At 43.2% G+C, this 14,626-nt stretch overlaps 1 pseudogene; it reads right to left on the bottom strand.

Moving 5' to 3' along the window:
* Positions 1-68: 68 nt before the first annotated feature.
* LOC136531203 (uncharacterized) lies at positions 69-9,918 on the bottom strand (annotated as a pseudogene).
* Positions 9,919-14,626: the final 4,708 nt, after the last annotated feature.

The raw sequence follows: 14,626 nt of genomic DNA on the forward strand, positions 1-14,626 counted from the left end.
GCAAAACAACAGTATGGTAATTGAATAACTTACACCTCAGGAAGGTAGCATACAATCAGGTTAAACTTAGAGCACAAGCAGATACCCCATAAACTAAATGTAACATGAAAACTAAAGTCCAGGAGCCAAGAAAATATAAACGCATATAAATTTACTGTGTATTGACTATACTCCGTTTTTATTCAGATGTTGTATCTGTTTTTTTTTTTTAAAGTCGCAATTGCATGTCGTATTTTGGTCTAGGCACTTCATTAGGAGAGTCATGTAGTTAAGAGACGCCTAGTTCCTTCCACGAAATAATTAAATCTGCATGCAGGGAGGTAGAGGGACACAGGTACTGAGTATGATGCAGCATTAATCGCACGGAGCAGAAAAACGAGTAGGATTAACTCAGCGTTAATCTCCTCGGTCTGTGCACCAAAGGCAGATACGACATCTAAATAAAAATGGGGAGAGTATGTCAAAAATCCATAGATATCCAAACTGACCACTATAATTCCTGACCCAAGCTCAAACATATGAATTAGGTTTTCTTCCGTTGCAAACTACCTGTTCCATGATTAGAATACAACTAAACCTTAAAGAAATATTATGGAAGCTGTATGACGTACTCTTGTAGATCAAAACCCAAGAACCGTGACCTCGTGCAAGGGATTCATGAAAAAAAAAACTAACATTGATGAATCAAACGATGTAGGAGGGTAATAAACAACCAACAGAACTCACACAATGGAAAACAACCAGATGTGAAAAAACCTACCACTGAGATCTTGTTCCTTAGACAGATAACCAAGTAAGGCCATAGTTTGTTCATTGCTGGGAGTAGCCTATTTTCATCGACATCTTCAGTGGCATCTGTACCATCAAGAAGCTCGTCAAATGAAAGAAACTGGATGGCCTCCTCAATAACTCCTTTGCTTTGACATTCACATTTATAAGCCTCCTCAACCTTGGCAATAGATATAGTGGCATTCTGGAGACAGTAGATAACATTGATGTTATGTCTACAACTGTCAGAAATAACTTCTGCATTGGGACGAAACAAGAAATTAGAGGTATATGTTACTAATGTAACATTGCAGGATTTTTTTTTCACCAATACTTTTTTTTTAAAAAAAAATGACAGTATAGATTATGGCATGAGAACTATGTCTCCATGTAATATAAGGTAGGAAGACTGCAAAATCAGTTGGAATGATAAAAATTACAGTGTTATCTCATTAATACAAAAAACTGGAAAAACAAATAACTCTACATAGCTATCCCACAGTATTGTATAGGCATATATCGACCAAGTTTATAAAAATCAATATTTGGAATATCATTGCAAATGATGGCTGAAAGAATAGCAGATAAAACCAGTGCAAGCACATGAAAAAGACAGGCCATATAATGTATTACGAAGGTGATGTTTTCCTTCCAAGTAAAAGAATGAAATAAAAATCGCAACTTCAATTTATTAAAATGCATTGTCCTTACAGAAAAAGAAAATACCTCCACAATATCAAGGGCCACAAGACATGCTGTTTCCTTAGTCGAAGAGAGAAGTGGGATGGCAGCTGACAAACAAGAGCCTGCAAGAGACCCAACTATTCTCCTATATCTTCTCATCTCATTTAGCTTACAAAGTAAATCCTCCCAGTATTCCAAGGTCATAAAATAAGGTCGAGCATCAACATTCATTCTTTCTGATGCAATAACGAAGACAGGATATTAGTGATACTACAATGTGAGGTCCCCATGAATAAAGTAAATCAAAAAATTTCATATGAAGTGCCAAAAAAATAACAAAAAGACTAATACCCAGTTTGGATGTAGGTATTCAGCCTCAGAATTTGGAATTAGTGTTGAGTAGCTCTGAATGCCGCTGTTTGGGTGGTTAAGAAATCAGAATTGGAAATTTGACCCCAATACAAAGTGATATTCACTATGCTTGCATCCCCTCATCTTCAATACCGAGCCCTTGCCCTCCTCCGTATTGCTCTGCATTCACCCGCCCAGGTCCCTCCCCAACGCGCCGCCGCCCAACGAGCCGCCCCCAAAGCTCCGCCACCCGACACGCCTCTGGACCCGACGTGCCGCTGCCCGATGAGCCACCCCTGATGCGCCACCCCCAATGCACCTCCACCCTCTTCCCCATGGCCAGTGGCCAGCGGGCCCTTCCCTTCTACCCCATGGCCCGCGGCTGGCGGGCCCTTCCCTTCTACCCCATGGCCAGCGGCTGGTGGACCCTTCTCTTCTTCTCCATGGTCGAAGGTCGGCAAGCCCTTCTCTTCTTCCCAATAGTCAGCGGGCCTTCTCTTCCTCACGACCGGCGCCTCTTTCTAGGATTCCAGAAGCTAATTGAATAGTCATCCAAACAACAGAATTTGAATCGTGGCCAATTTTAATACCAAGGCTGATTATTGAATCCAATTCAATTACATGTCCCTGAATATCTACATCTAAACAGACCCTAAACCACATTTTGCAGGATACAACAGTTGAACCATGTTACATCGCAGAGTGTTCCAGAATACCATACAGCAATGACAACAGGAAAGCATTTTATTCCCAAGCAAGTTGGGTAGAGCATAGATGGAAAGTGAATACAACAGGAAAAAATGTTTTATAGTATGGTAAAAAAAATGATAGTTGACTACCATCATGTTTAAATATCTTCTAAAGAATATGAACATTTAAAATTTTGAAGGGAAGTAAATACAGAAAGAAAGAAATGGGTGCAAGTATCATAGGATATATGAATCAGATCTTCAACTAGGAATTTGAGGGGCATATTAGCATACCATGCATTATCAAATATCAGTAGATAATATAGAAAATGAGAAACAAACTCCTATGATGATATAGTGGAGCTTATGTGCTTATTGATCATTTGTCAATGATAATAAAGATACAACCCAATCTAGGTGCTGAAGAACATACTGAAAAACAAGAATTGAGTTGTGTCAGGCTATTACCAGATATTGCACTGGATTCCATTCTCTTCTCAATCGTATTTTTTACTTCTTGACCCTCAGAACTGACCTTCACATCAAATGATTGTGCCTCATCTGGCAAACAAGTAGATTCATGTCTACATGCCTTGGAAATCTCAGAAACTGCCTAGATAAACCAAAAGGGCGCACAGAAATAAATTACTTACTCAAATAAAATATTTAGTATTATCAGTAATGCATGGGAACACTCTTACAAAGAAAAAGATGATGAAAGCAAATACTCCATTCTCTTTTATAAGGCGCACACGCATATCAAGATGGAAACTTTAAAATCTTTGACCAATAATTTGGCTAACAATTTTTAATTATTATAATACAAACTTGATATGGTTAGATTTGTAATTAAATATACTATCCAATTATCATAAGTTTATAAGTATAAACATGTAATATAAAATAGATAAATGGCCAAAGTGTAATTTGGGAGACCGTGTCATTGTTAAACTGCGCCTTATAAAAGAGAGGGTGTACATCTGACAGGAATAATAGTGCCACGGATAATCTTGCACATACCAATGTAAATATTACCATAAGATTTATCCATATCTGCATTTGACTTTGAATAGAATTTTTGAGTTTATAAAAAATTGTGGACTTACATATACTACCTTGGTTCCAAATTGTAAGTCATTTTGGCTTTGTCCTAAGTCAAACTTGACTAAATTTGACCAAGTTTATGGAAAAAATCTATTAACATCTACAACATCAAACAAATACATTATCAAGATGTATTTCATGGTGTATCTAATGGACCTTTTGATGTTGTAGATGCTTGTGCTTTTCTCTATAGATCTGGTCAAAGCTAGGGAAGTTTGACTTATGCCAGTCCAGTGGGAGTTTCATTCGCATTTAATGATGTGGCACAGGAATTATGAAGAGAGAGAGAGAAGATGAAACCCAGCGCGTACAGTTACCAACACATTGGAAACAGAGTGAAACTCCACTGGGAGCGTTTTATTCCATCCCCATGCGTTGGAAACTAAGTGGAACTCCACTGGGAGCATTTCACTTCATAACATCATCCAACATTAAAATACGCAAAGCCTATGAAACTGTAAAATGAAGGTATGCATTGTGGGTCTTGTTTCATTTCATTTCCCACAAGTTACTCTTGGAAACAGTGCAATGAAATCTAGCACTGAGAATGAGAATGGCCCCAGAACAAAGCTAAAACGACTTACAATTTGGAACGGAGGGAGATTTCATTTAATTAAGAGATAATATAACAAGCCATTTTATCAGAAAGACTTGTCTAAAATAGTCATTGTACTACTGATTATTGTCCTAGCACACACCAACTTTGTGGAGTCAATAACAAATAATATTAAAGCCTCCATAAAATGTGATCCCAGTTGTGTGGAGGTATCAAACTTGGTGAACTCATGTTAGAGCTAAATGTGTCAATATGTGCAAGTCATAACCTCAGACAACATAAACTGACACATAAGCTCAAAAAGATACCATTTCAGTCAAACATAACAAAGTGTAGCACTGTGAAAGTATGTATAGAATAATACCTTCAGAAATGGAACAGTTAAATGTGGGTGATCATGCCTGCCAAGAACCTCTAGCACAGAAGAAACTGCTTGCATCTGTAAGAATTTAAATGCATCGTAATGAAATCACATATATGTATCTTGCTTGCAAATTTAGGTTTTTTTCGTATTAAAGGAAATCCCCTATTCCTTACCACCCTATCTAGATTGTCATATCCCATTGTATAATAAAAAAAAACGGTTCAAAAATAAAAGTGAATTAATTCAAGAATAGTTGTGGGCATCAATGTGCCGAGTTGGCAGATGCATTGCTTCTTTGTGGATTGCAATTTTTCTTAAAAGCACAGAAGTGTCACCAATTTTAAAAATACAGCCATCCTACATCATACCGGTTCTTCCAAGAATGATAAGATATCACGAGAAGCACCAATGTAACACAGCATGGAAGCAAGAACATCAGGAACATGGGGGTTCAGGTCCAGGTGACGCAATTGACTGCAAAGAGAGTCAATAATGTAGTCTGCATTCACGACGACAAATTGGCCAACCTGTACAGGCAAGAAGACTTTTTAAATACACTATCAAATAATGATTACAATACTCATAGCATGAACCAAGGCAACATATTACCGAACAATGACTGCCAGCAGTAGCAAGGGCTCTTAGGACAGCATCAGACGCAGTTCTTATCTGAGCACTTGAGCTGATAAGTTCACGGAGCAGAAGATAAAGGGAAGAGTGCATAAACCCACTAAGTGCAAAATCTTGACCAAGAAGAACACCCAAGACTCCAATTCCTTCAAGCACTACCTAAAACAACAATCTAAAAACTTGAGCAGACAAGATATGTTCCACATGGATATACTTAAATAGAGTAGAAAAAAAGAAAGTGAAACAGATCCAATTTATGAATCAAAATTATCCACTATTACCGTGTGCAGCGCAGTTGTATCACGGTAGAAGTGCAATGGCAGGTTCGACTCTATTAGGCGTAGCTCAGTGTCCTTCTCTGCTGGAAGATCCCACACTTCTGGTGATACATATTCATGCAGAATACTGCCGATGCAATGAAGAATGTTGTCTTTAGTGCCCTTTTGTTCATTAAAGCCCCACACTTCTCTTTCATTAGTAACTCCATTATGTTTAACACAAGCAAGCAGTTGATTTTTCTGACAAACTGTCCCTGACATATGTGCTGATCTGTTGTTGAAAAGTTGTAAAAACATACCAAGGGATCGACCTGACAAACCATACATGAGCTCATTGAGCATGCAGACAGCTGAACTTGCTTGGCGTAATGTTTGTCCAGCTTCACTTTTCATGTACCACCTCTGCAGACCATCTTTGTAAATATCTTTGTCTCTCAGCTCAGTGCTCAACCTCCTAAATTGATCGAGCAGAATATCAACAAAGAGAGATAAGGATGCAGCAGTTCCTTTCCCTAGCATCAATTAAACAAATAAATATGATGAGCGACCATTACAACATAAAAATGGTATCATTCATTTCCTCTCAAAGAAAAGGTATCCTTCATAATGCGACAAGTGGAACAGCCCATGAATCATAAATTTGAGAAGCAAATTAATTCACAAGGTACCTGACACTGTTGATAGGCCAACAAGTCTAATTATTCCAGCAAGAACCCCAGTAAAGCTTCTGACTACCAGCATGAAAAACCCATGGAGGCACATGGGGCAACTCACATTCAACTGTACCAAGTAATGCATTTGGCAAAGCATTATCATGGATAACAGATATTTTGGAGGCTGCAGATGTCGACATGGCATGCAGAGATTTGTTAGTTGTATCTTTAGCATAGGCACCACTCTTCAACTCAGCAACTGAATAAAGATACCCAATAGATAGTGGCTTCGATACAATTAGCTTGTCCATGGAACCAGAAAACTGTGAGCTATGACCTATGCATAAACCCAAACAATCAAAGAAACGAGAAGCAATAACCTGCAAGGGTAATCAATTTCAAAAGTCAACAGAAAAATGACAGATACACACAAGGAATCAAATTAAAAGTCAGCAGGGGAATCATATATTTATGTAAGAAATGTCAAGAACGTCCAGGAGAGAGTGAGCTCACAGGAGAACGGTGAAGATGATTTATCAGAAACTGAGGGCCAGCATAATAGGTCAGAGCCAACAACATCCTAGCATGTGAAAGTGCGGTTGTCTCCTCGCTTCCAAGTACCACCTGAGGTAGCCTTTCGACCAGCCTGCTTAATACAAAAAACATTTAAAACTTTGTTTTCACAGGCCATCATCAACTTTAGCTGTTTCAGAAATGGAAGTAGCACGAACCTAGTAAAGGTATCAGAAATCTCGTTTTCTGTTACAAGATTGTGGCCCTGGTTGAAAAGATAATCAAGAGCATCTTGTGCAGCCTCAGACACAGCTGCAGCATCATCACATGCCAGAACACATAAGCATTCCTGCAACAATAAAATTACAAAATAAAAAATAAATATAGCGTTGGGTCAAGCACTAAGAGACTGCTACAAAAGGCTAACATATGCATGGTAAATCAATTTCAAATGATAAAATGCATGCAGCTATGATGACAAAGTTGTAAAATATGTGTACATAATTATAGCTTTCTGCTCTCAAAGGTAACAAAAATACTGAAGTTCACATACCAAAAGTAGCATCTTGGTTCTTTTTAATGTAGAACCGCAACTAGACAAAAGCCCTTTTACACCGCTAACCACCGACTTCCTCACCTTCTCAGATGAATGAATAGCAAGCTGCAAAAAATGACATAATGTTAAGCCAACTTAAAAGTATATATGCCCGTTTGGAACGCACGAATCGTACATGAATTTCCCTGAAATCAATTCAATTTCATAGGAAAAACGCAGGAACAAGGAAAAATTCCCACGTTCCGAACAGGGCACATTTATTTTTAACTGTAAGATAACCAAAGGAAAACATACATGTGGGAATGTGGCACAAAGCAATTTATCAACATTACTAGTTGTTTCCTCGAGCCATTTTTTGGTCCGCTTCGCACGTAGTGCCTTTCTATCAGCAAAGGAATTATTGACATTGGAGATAGAGTCATCTGTAGTCTCATCATGGCCTATCTCATCAGATAAACTTTTGGTTGGTAACTGGCGAAGCATCTGCAATACATGCTCAGTTGAACCGTTGCCACCAGGAGAATGAGAATGATTCTCATTCATGTGCTTACCAAGTGCACTAAGATTTTCCTTGTCATTTAGGACTATCATCAAAGCCTCAGTCAATCCAAGAATGGCTTGTTCAATGCTCAAAGAACTCCCAGCAGCACCACTTATCATAGTCTTAGCTGTGTAGAGAACCTTCCCAAGGCGACTGACAATTCCAGGAAGGAAAAAGGCAAGTGCGTCAGCAGAGCCTACCTGACAAGAAAACGATGTCAATGAATTGTAGGCATGACGGGCACAGAAAAGGAATAGTCTAAGCATAAGGAATTATGCTGCAATAAATAAAACTACTGAGAAACACCTTCATGCAACAAGAAATCTGTCACAAAAAGAAAGGTACTAGTGCATGCCAAGCACATATACAAGGCTGATTCTCTTGCACAATAAGAAGATATTATTATATCATATATGGTAGCCCCTAGGAATAAATAACATTAGCTGAACATATTTATTTGAAGACGAGTATTGATAGTAATTATGCCAATTGGGCCACCAATCCACAGCTAACTATTCACACTCCACACTACCCAGACATAGTCAGAGTTCGAGGCATTCTGTAGATTCATTAACCAAGGCTGGACAGAAGAACTCGAGAAGTTTCCGACAACTAAACATCCAGATCACGGAACTACATTTCAAGAATTTGAGAAAGGATATCAAGGTTTAAAAGAACTAAGGTACTACTATCAACTGCATAGCAAGGGGAATTGTAACCTGTGGTATGCTTAGGGATCCTCAAAAAAATATGTGTTCAATAAGCATTTCTGCCTGGATGCATCACAGGAGCTTGTATGTATCTTCTTACCTTGCCAGTAAGAATGCGCAGAGTGTGCAATGATTCCTTCCTAACATCTGCACTTCCACGGTGCCCTCTTGATGCCTCAAGTTCTGATGCCTTTCATATGAAAACAAAGCAAATTAGAATTAAAGCTGAGTCACCCCGAGAACAAATGGATGCACATGTATATTCAGGAATGGCCGCCTTACTTGTAGAAGAAGTGAGAGCCAATGTCCCACGGCAGCTGAAGCATTTTGCGACCTAAGGAATGCAAGCAAGCACTCCTCTGGCTGTGCAGAGTAATTTGAGCGGACTACACTTCCAACCTCCAAGCCTGTACTGGTTGGGGTCGTAGGCAACACTGTTCCTTGTTTGCAAGAACAAAAATTGTCCAAGCATGGCTGTAGCTGCAAAACCAAGGCCCTGAAGCATCTTATAATTGCACCACGGAATTCCTCTGAAGCCTCTGAAGGTGAAAGCATAGCCCCGGAAGTCAACTTTTTCAGCATTGCTACCATCTAGAAGGAAAAGGAAAAGAACAGTAAGAGTGACAAACAGATTCCACACTATGTGCCTAAGTCATTTCATACCGTCCCCAACTGACCCGGAATCAACTATTGAAACAAGTATTAGTTCATTTCATGCCATCCTCAACTGACCCAATATAAACTACTGAAACAAGTACTAGTTAGTTACACTGCAGAGTCCGATTTTCAGTAAAGCAGCTAACTGGTAGACTGTAGTTAAGGGACCCCATGAGATGAGTAGTGTGTATAGCAGAATTAAGCGGGTGACCTGATTGACCGAGGTGAGGCGGCACTTGGTGAGGAGGACCTCAAGGCAGGTTAGACCAACTTCGGCGACGGCATCACTTATATCAATGCCCCCTGCACCCTGCCCCGGCGCATTGCCTTGCTTCCTACACTGCACCGCCGCATCCAGAAGCAGGAGCAGTGGAAACACTGTATAACTGAGACGGGGAGAGGACGAAACACAAATTAACAGACCCAAATCAAAAGCGAAAACAGCAAAAACAAGTGCAGGAGAAGTGAGGACTACTCGAAGCAGAGCTGCAGCGCCGGGGCCGGGGCGGCGCGGAGGAAGGCGGCCATTTCGCGTAGGGAGGAGGCGGAGCTGGAGGCGGGGCGGCGACTGCGGAGGAGGTCGAGGAGAGCGACGGTGTGGGGCTTGAGCTGGGCGAAGACGGCGGCTAGGGTTTCGTCGGAGGCCGCCGCCGCCTCCATCTCCATCTAAATCGGTTGCGACGGCGACGAGGAGCCGAGCTGTGGCCTGTGGGATCGCTCCGTGCGTTGCGCTTGCCTGCTTGGGTGCTTCCAATACCGGCCCCGCAAGGTATTGGGGACGTGCGACGTGCCTAGTGGCGACGGCACGAAGACGTCTTTTGGGGTTTTTCTGGAAGCGCCAAGCGAGAGGAGGAACGAAACAGGGAGAAGACAGAAGATAGGCCTACACGAGAGCGTTCCATCAGCCTGTTTGGTTTGCTAGTTCGTATCGTCTGTGGTTCGTGAAGAAGTACGGATTGGCTGGTTTGTGTAAGAGAAAAATATTGTTCGGCTGGAAATTTACGATCGTTTACGATAAGCCACAACCAAATAAATAGGCTGATGACAGGCATCGAATATCCATCTCCAAATCCACATCCACGTCAAACGGGTAGGGTATTGATGAAAAATCCTTTACCCATAGGGAGCTAGAGGGTATGGGGAGGGTATCACCCTTTTTTCCTAGTCCTCGACCTAGCTCTCGCCACCGCCGGTGGCTCGTTCTGTGCGGCGCGGTGCCCACGAGTAGCGTCGCGCCACCGGCCGCTCGCCCTGCACGGCGCCGTGCACAGGAGCAGCGTCACGCCGCTGGCCACTCGCCCTGGGCGGCATGGTGCCAGGGAGCAGCATCGCGCCGCAGGGCGCTCGCCCTGTGCGGCACAGTGCCCATGATGCAGGAGTAGCCTCGCGCCGCCGCCCTGGTCTTCCCTCTCAAATCAGGCACTACCGTTTTGCTTCTCTGCACTTCCATGGTGGCACACTCAACGAATCAAATTTGTGCTGATCAGAACAACGAACAGCCTGTCGTAAACAATCGTAAATTTTCAGCCAGAACAGTATTTTTCTCTCACACAAACCAGCCAGCAGTACTTCTTCACAAACCAGCAACGATACGAACCAGCCAACCGAACGGGCTCGAACTATCCTCGTATGTTAGAGAGAGAGAGCAACAACAGAATCAATCGAGATGGATGTGGTGGTGCCTGACTACCTGTCATCAGCGACGGACCCAGAAAATATTTCAGGGGAACTTTGCCTAAAAATTCATGGGGCTCCACAGAGGTTCCACTGCTGTGATATGGGTAGGGGGGGGCTTGAGCCCCCCGCCCCACCGCTGTGTCCACCCCTGCATGTCATGGCATCGCCGCCGGAGGCCACCTCCCCTGCCCTACTGAACTACCACTACTTCTTATCTGCTGTTATTATCCACTGGATTACTGTTATCCATTGGGTTTGGGTAGGTGGATTTGGGTTAAAGTGGGGAGGGTGTCGAATGGGTAACTGAGAATTGGATTTGGGTGTGGAGAAATCTGGGTTTGTCCACACGGACCACACCCTCCCAACGACAGGTATTTTTTTAAAAGGGAATATATTACCAATGTATATGGTTGTTCCTCGTTACACGCAAGCGTAAAACGGTCCAGAGAATCTCAAAAACAAAGTTTTGAGCCATAGTGATAGCAAAAAAAAGTTTTCAAACACCACAACTGAAAAGGAAGTCTATTGCTAAATCCTCGGCCGTGTCTTACAAACATCTCCATCACGACTTCATCATATGGCGATCCTCCCCTTCTGTATTAGGGACCAGGACCTGATCCAGTAAGTCCCCTGAAGATAACCTATAAATAAGATGGTGCTATTGCCTTGTCAAAAACAATAGCATTCCGGGTTAACCAAACCTCCCAACAAATGGCACTTGCACCCACAAAATTTTAAGATTTCATTTTCCTATTTATCCCTCCCAACCGGTCTGTAAACATATTGTGAATACTAGTTGGAGGTATTAGATTAAAGAAAACCTGAACAATTCTCCATATAAATTTAGCATAAAGACAGTTAAAGAGTAAATGGTGTATGGACTTGTTTGAAGAACAGAAACAATATTTTCTATCTCCTTGCCACTGCCGCCTCGCTAAATTATCTTTTGTTAAAACTATTCTCTTGTACAAGTACCACATAGAGACTCTGATTTTGAGAGGTAGTTTAAGTTTTCATATTAAAGTGTTGTACGGTATAGCTTATGCACATGGATTTTACTAAAGACAATCCATTCTGATTTAGCCCCCACACAAAATGTAACATCCTCGGTGTTACACGGTGAATCACTTGCTAAAACATGTTATGAGCATCATACTTAAGTGATATTGTATGTGGTGTGATGGATAGGTCACGCATTGTAACTTAAACGAGTCGTAAAAACATAAAACGAAAAGTTAATTCACGATTTATAGAGTCAGCAAGTAGAGATGTTAACTAATTTTTATTGAACAAAAACGCTATAAAACATATAGGTGACGTCTAAATAAAGTTTGAAGTATAAACTTTGTAGATGACAATGTAACTTTGTCTTTCAAGAATATGAGTCGTTAATTAGTACTTTTAGGAGCTTAGAATTTAAATTAGAAATTTAAGTCAACCTTAGCTTTAAATCCTTCTAAGTCTAAAAGTTGGTAGTGTCAATGTTAATTTGCCAATTTAATTCTAAAAATTGGATTAAACATTAGTATTATGTTTTTTCTTAGTGGGTTGCATCAAAATGAGTACTTTTTAACGGCATCGGGGTTGGTTTAGTTGGTATGTGTTTTGATTATCAATTAATTGATACAAAAAGTTAGAAAATGATGTTTGGACAACTAGTCTAGGGTCTTGGGAGCCGGTTGGCAGCACCAACTTGGCATGCCCATATTTTCTTCTTTAGTCTGCCTTGGTCTGAGTATTTTGCTCCATCTAGTAGCCTTAGTGTCGGGGGCCTAATACCGGGGTACCTAATGAGATGGAACTAATAACCATCGAACGTTGACGCTTCCGATCAGACAAGAATGCTACTACGCTTCTTGTCCGAACAACTAAAGATTGGTTCCGCCTCGCTTGATCCCCGAGGGCTAGACTCCGCCTCGCCTGATGGCTGAGGGCTGGCTCTGCCTCACCCGACGTCTGAGGGCTGGCTCCGCCCCGCCCGACGTCCGAGGGTGGGCTCCGTCTTGCCCGACGACTGAGGGTAGGCTCCACCTCACCCAACATCTGAGGGCTAGCTCCGCCTCGCCCCATGGTTGAGGGCAGGCTCCGCCTTGCCTGACGTCTACACCCTACTCCTTTATGATGATGAGCACAGGGTACGATAGGACATTCGAGTCAACCATAGTATCGAGGACCATACCCTGCACGCCTGCAGGAAGGTACCGTCAGGATACGATGGGATGGGTGCTTTAAGCCCTTTCCGACCTAACAAAGCCCGAACAGTGTTGTAGGCGCCGACTTTTGTCCTACAGTGTTGTAGGCGCCGCCATCAGCCCTCGGGCGCAGATACTAACACAGGCATACAACAACCACTGTAATCCAAGGAAGAACTCACATCATCTACAGTATAGACGTATAGTCATTTCCCCGTCTACTCCCCGCAGAGTAATGGCTCGGCGCCCTAACACACCGCACTGTCTGCCGGGGGAGGATGGGACATGACCACTCGCTGAGACGAAGCCATAGCTCGGCCCTATCAGGATCAACAAAACATGCTATCCCTAGCATGGTCTGCCATATCAGCAGGGCAGGCTCAAGGGAAAAGAAAGACCCGGCACCCTTGAAGGACCATCTCTACCTTTGGTTTTTTCCTCTTTCTCCCATCTGTAACCCCTGCTCCCCCTTGGTCTATAAAAGGGAGGGTAGGACACTCCACTAAGGGGATGGATTGATTCCACACGCAACACACACCCAAGCAGCAATCGAGCTCTTAACATCCTTTCAACCTTTCCACCAGAGACTTGGGACCTGTCCCTCTCTCGACCGTTTGTACCCCCTACTACGAACCTTTTTCGATGCTAATAACACGAGCAGCAGCAAACTGGACGTAGGGACATTCTGCTCGAACCAGTATAAACTTTGTGTCCTTTAGTACACCATCCAAGCCTAACATGCAATAAATATAAATTTACTAGTTGGTGTTTGTTCGAAACACCGACAGTTGGCATGCCAGGTAGGGGCCTTTACGCGTTCCAAATCAGGCCTCGGATGGCAAGCCATGTAATCAGCTGGGTCCTAGGCACACACGTGTGTTTCGGTGACCTAGACTTCATCGTCACGGTGGGAGGAGAGTTGGCGTTGGCCCACGCTGCCATCCGATCTCTCCCCTCCATTGGCTTCAACTATGGGAGGCTTGAGCGCCAGCCCAGCATCTCCCGTAGACCCCAGCTATCCAGGGAGGACTCGCGCCACCTCACCCTCTCTCTAAACACTCTACATAGAGCACCTCGACGGCGCTTCCGTTCAATCTCCGCAACGCCGCGGCGACCGTTAGCCACCTTGTGGCACAGCGCACGATCCCATCCCCCCGTAAACAACGAGTTCTTAGGGATAATCGAAAGCGTCACAGAATCCCTCCATGGCCTCCTCGTGGAGGGGCTAGGGTCGGACTCTGGTTCTCACTCTAGTAGGGGGAGCCACCACCCCTCCCGAGAATGTTTCATGACGGGTACCCTCGAGGGACATGTCGAAAGCATCTCTATGGAGGAGGCTACCCCGGCAGGCAATCTCGACGGCAAAACCAAAGGGGAGACAATGGCCCCACCTCATGTAGGGGTGGAGCAGCTGAGAGCCCGAAAGCGGGAGATCGATGAAGCCGGACAATAGCTTGTGCGGGAATAAGCGGAGGTTGATCACGAGATCGAACGCCACAGAGATAGTGGGCGTGCATGCACCATAGCCCGTGACGTAAACCGAAGGATCATCGCTGATGATGAAACCCTTCCTCACTTCACTCGGGCAAGCTAGAACATCGCCGCTGCAATGGACTTGCTCCATGGCCTTCCGGAGGCCGCAACGCCTGAGGATCGTCGGGCCTGTGGTAGAACCTCCTAAGGAATTGGGCCCACACGCACCT

The sequence above is a fragment of the Miscanthus floridulus genome, unplaced genomic scaffold, assembly GCF_019320115.1.
Source record: "Miscanthus floridulus cultivar M001 unplaced genomic scaffold, ASM1932011v1 fs_302_1_2, whole genome shotgun sequence".
NCBI lineage: Eukaryota > Viridiplantae > Streptophyta > Magnoliopsida > Poales > Poaceae > Miscanthus > Miscanthus floridulus.